Source organism: Alligator sinensis, unplaced genomic scaffold (assembly GCF_000455745.1).
Source record: "Alligator sinensis unplaced genomic scaffold, ASM45574v1 scaffold118_1, whole genome shotgun sequence".
Taxonomy (NCBI): domain Eukaryota; kingdom Metazoa; phylum Chordata; order Crocodylia; family Alligatoridae; genus Alligator; species Alligator sinensis.
The window spans coordinates 1,992,457-1,997,052 of NW_005841850.1; positions in this window are offsets into that span (position 1 = coordinate 1,992,457).

The window sequence follows — 4,596 nt, forward strand, 5'->3', positions numbered from 1 at the left end:
GGAAAGATTATTTAACCTCGTTGTACTTCATTTCCACTGATGCTAAAATAAGGATTTTACGAGTTTTAATTAAAAAGACCGGTTTTCAAGACAGTCTGGAGGAGTTAGCCGCTGACTTTTCAGTGGGTTTAGGTGCTTTGCTCCATTTATGATCCCAGCCCAACATTTATAAATATCTTAAGATGCTTCAATGGAAGTTGCTCAGGAAGTGCACACTGTTGTTAAGAGCATCTTGGACTCAGCAGGACTAATTACATTTGTGCTTAAATTTGGGGAAAATGTGGTGTGTTTCACCCTTACTACAATTGCATGTTGCTTGCATTGGTTTATGTCACAGAGCGTGTTATTTTGTTTCCAGGATAAAAACAGGAAATGTCATCCTGAGTCTGACCAGTGGTCCATGTAGCCTGTCTCCGACAACAGAAAGTAGTGGATGCTGAGGAGGGAGAGTATACATACAGGGCATGTCTAGCCTAATCCATCTCCTGTTGTGCCTTGTAGCATCATCCGTCATTGGTGTAAGGATTTCAAAAGATACATCTGCGACTATCCTGTTTAATAGCTTTCATTGTAGCTGCCCTTCACTAAGCTGTTGGTGCTTAGTGGACTTGTTAATTAAGAGCAACCAGCCACGCTAAAAAATTGCTTGCTGACCAAAACTAGGTATATTCACTGTTCCCACAAAAAAAGATTAAAATGAGATGTGTTTCATCATACCGTTTGGGCTCCCATTCGGGTATACTCGAAATGAATGTGGAAAGACTACTCTGCAGCTCTTCCATTCAGATCAGACTGGCCCCAGGGGTTGAGCTAGTTTCTGGATAATCCCCATTTTGAAGGTTGTGAAATAAAACCCAGTTGAAGTTAAAGGATTTCCCAGTCTAATCTTATGTCATGCCACCCAACCTGCTTGCCTATCCAGATCATGTTGGAAGTCAATCCACATTCCTCAAGGAAACCTGCAGTTAATCCTGATTGCCTGTAGGATGAATCTTCCTTTGAGACTGATTTCGCTTCCTGAATTTGGTTCGTTTCAGTAGAAAATCCTAATTTAGAGAAATTCCTTGGCCTGAGATTTCTGCATTATTTTAAAGCCACGTGAAAAAGCACAGTACTCCTTGACACAGGCAGCACAGCATACTCTAAAATGTTGCATTTTTGGCAAGATTAATAAAAACGAGGCAGCTGTTCAATGCCTGGTACTGATCTTTCTCGGACCAGCGAAAATCAGGAGTAGCTTTGTTAAAATCCATAATCACAGAAAATGAGGGTTGGGAGGGACTTCAGGAGGTCACATCTAGTCCAACCCCATGCTCCAAGCAGGACCAGCCCCAACCACATCATCCCAGCCTCAGCTTTGTCAAGCTGGGTCTTAAAAACCTCCAAGGATGCAGCTTCCACCACCTCTCTGGGTAACCTGTGCCAGTGTTTTACTACCCTCCTAGTGGGAAAATTGGTCCCAATATCTAACCAAAACTTCCCTTGCTGCAACTTGAGACCATTGTTTCTTGTTCAAGCCCGTGTTAAAATTGGTGTAAGCGTGAGGATATTTGTATCCTAAGAATTTGTGAAATCCTGTTTTGAATGTGACCTATTTTTTTGTTGGATAGTGGTCCTTGAGAGGTGAACCAACCTCAGCATCCTGGTAAAGATGTTAGAGAGGAAAGATGTCACAGCTTTTGGGTTGCCAGCATGGGCTTTCAGAGGCATGAGTTCAGTTCTCTGCTATGGGCTTGCTCAATTCCCTATCTGTTTAATGGGAGTACGAGCACTTCCCTAGCTCCTTGTATTGCAGTAAGGATGACTACATTAAAGAGCATGCAACATTCAGATATTATGCTGATGGGGACTGCATTAAGGACCGATAGGCAAAGTTTAATCATTGTGACCGATATCTCAAAGGAAGTTCACGCCTGCCTGTCTGTTGTTTGTTCATCTATCCGTCTCTCTTGTGCAGCCTGTGAAAGTGCTGTCGCTCAATGAGATGCAACAATTGTGCCCTTTAAGAGCAACAAAAAAAGCTGATCACGGATTCTGTCCTGTGAAGAGCTTTCCGTGCCGCCGTTCTTTATCACGAGAATTATTTTGATAACCAACTATGCATTTAAAGTAAGTGCAGTGTGCAGCATTTATTGAAACTAAGGGTCTTTGAGAGAGATGCTGGGGTTCAAGTATAATTACCCTCCTTGCATCTTTTTTTTTTTTGCTTGTTGAGATTTTTTTTTTCCTCCTCTGAGTGCAAGATGGAGCGCATGTTAATGGCGTGTCTATATTAACCAGTCATTCCTTATTTACCTACTGCGTGACTTAAAATATGGTAAAGGTAATTGAGCTGCATACAATACTTGCTTATAATCAATAGTTTATATACTTTAAGTGTAACAGTACAGCATGAATTGATGTAAAGTTAGACCTGCCAGGTTTTTTTTTGTTGCCCATTTTAGAAGCTGCAAAATCAGCAGTGTTTTTTGTATGCTCGGTAAGTGATGGGTCAGCTGTTTTCTTTGAAGATCTGTGAATTTGATCCCTTATGTCATGTAGATGCTGAGATGGGTCCCCTGAAATTGTTGAGTCTGCTGACCCCTGTTTGACAAACTGCTGCTTTTTAAATATATTTTTAAATGTCTTAGGTTATGAATTTTTGTCTTTAATACTGCAGTTTTGGACGTTGATTGTAGAAAAGTACGAACTCAGTGCAAAAGTGGCTTCATTGTGGCTTGGATTTAGGCATGTGTAGCAGCAATGATATTTTATACCTGGCATCATTGCAAGGTGGGTTTAGGTGTGTGAAGCAGTAATACTGGATACTTACCTTCAGTTTGTTTTATACAAAACATGAAAGAGATCTGTGATGCAAGGCCCTGGGTATCTCTACAACAAATTACAGAAAGAAAACCCGTGGAGCACCAAGCTCCCTCCCAAAATCTAATTTCCCTTACAACATGCTCTGCGGTAGGGTAAGTACATGCATCTTACAATGTGCCTTGAATATCAGAAGATGGTCAAGCTATTTAGGACTGAGGAAAGCTTATTCCAGAATTATGGGCCACTCTTTCTTACTGTTCTCCATGTAGCCCTTCTCCTTTAAATTGAGATTTTAAGCAGCTGTACGCTTGAAAGTACATTTGGAGTTAGCGAAGTAGTTATCCTTGGGTAGCTTCATGTGTGGACAGTCTTATTGCAGAATAAGGGTGCTTTATTCCTATTTAGTTAAGGCACTCTTGTGCCAGAATAAAGATGTCCATGCATGGAGTTATTCTAGAAGAGCTGTTGATTTTCAGGGCAAACTCCTAGATGCTCGTATTTACACTATCAGTAGCTATTCCTGAATAGGTCCACGTGTAGACTCTCTTATTCTAGAATAGAGTGCTTCAGTTACAAGGAACAAGGCTCTCTATGCCAGATTAAGCATGTCTCCACATGTACAAATATTCCTGAATTACTCTGCATGCAGACAAGCCCATCTGTCTGTCTACACCAGTGGTTCACTCAGGCTTGAGGCTCAAGATACCCCTTGGAAAATGCCAGCTCTTAGTTTTTACTCCTATTTTCACTACGGAAAAATAACAGAGCAATTGTTCTGTTGCAGAAAACCGGTCAAAACGTTGTTAATGGTATGGACTCCTGTTTGAAATCTCTGGGTTGATCTTGTGAATCACGTTTGCCTACCTAACAGCGCTAACGTTGCATAGCACCCTCGTTGAGAATCACTGGTCTGCACACATCGGTGCATGTATATGGATAAGTATTGTCATTATTTCACAGGTGGAGAAAGTGAGCGAGTGAGCCCTGGGCAAAAAGCAAGAATGAAAGGAAGTGGGAGCTGGCAGACCACAGGGCTGGAGTAGGCAGTGGGAACTGAGATGTGGACCAGGGAAGAGATGTCCCGAACCATGGAGGTGAGGTCTGCAACTTGGGACTTGTAAACGGTTCGATCACCCACAAGGTGACTAAATCACACACATCAAGAAGTGTGCACAGCTATCAGACCCATCTGTATAGTCTCATGGAACAACCAGGGACATGTCTCCTGCCTTTTTTCTTGCCTTTCCCTATGGGATCATTATTAGCATATAAACTCTCCTGAATTGTGCATCAGTTTTGAAGAACTGGGCAGCTTAGTAATGGCACACGTAGCTTCTTGAAAAGCCCAATGAATAACCTTGGAGTAGGTAATACAGAATGGAGGGGAAAAAAAACCTAGCACCCTGCATTTTTCAAAATGGATTATAGGTGAATTGGCAGCATTATAATAGTTAACAGTGACCAGGGATGCAAGTCTGATGTGCTAGGATTTGTATTACCCAGCAGAATAAATTAGGTGGTAGTGTCTGTCAACATGTTCGCAGCTTTACCTAGCCTCATTAGCACCTCTCAGCAAAACGGAGCTTATTCAAACTATATCACAAGTATTTTACTTCAGATGGCATCTGGGCCTAATATGCATTTTTATATAAACAAGGGTACTAAACAGCCTTTCAGATCCCTCCCTGATGCCTTTTTTTAACGGTGGGTCCTGAATTAAGAACATGTATGTATGACTTAAGGAATTTTTTTCAGTGATATTGCAAACCTATTGAGAAGGAGGATTTCTGG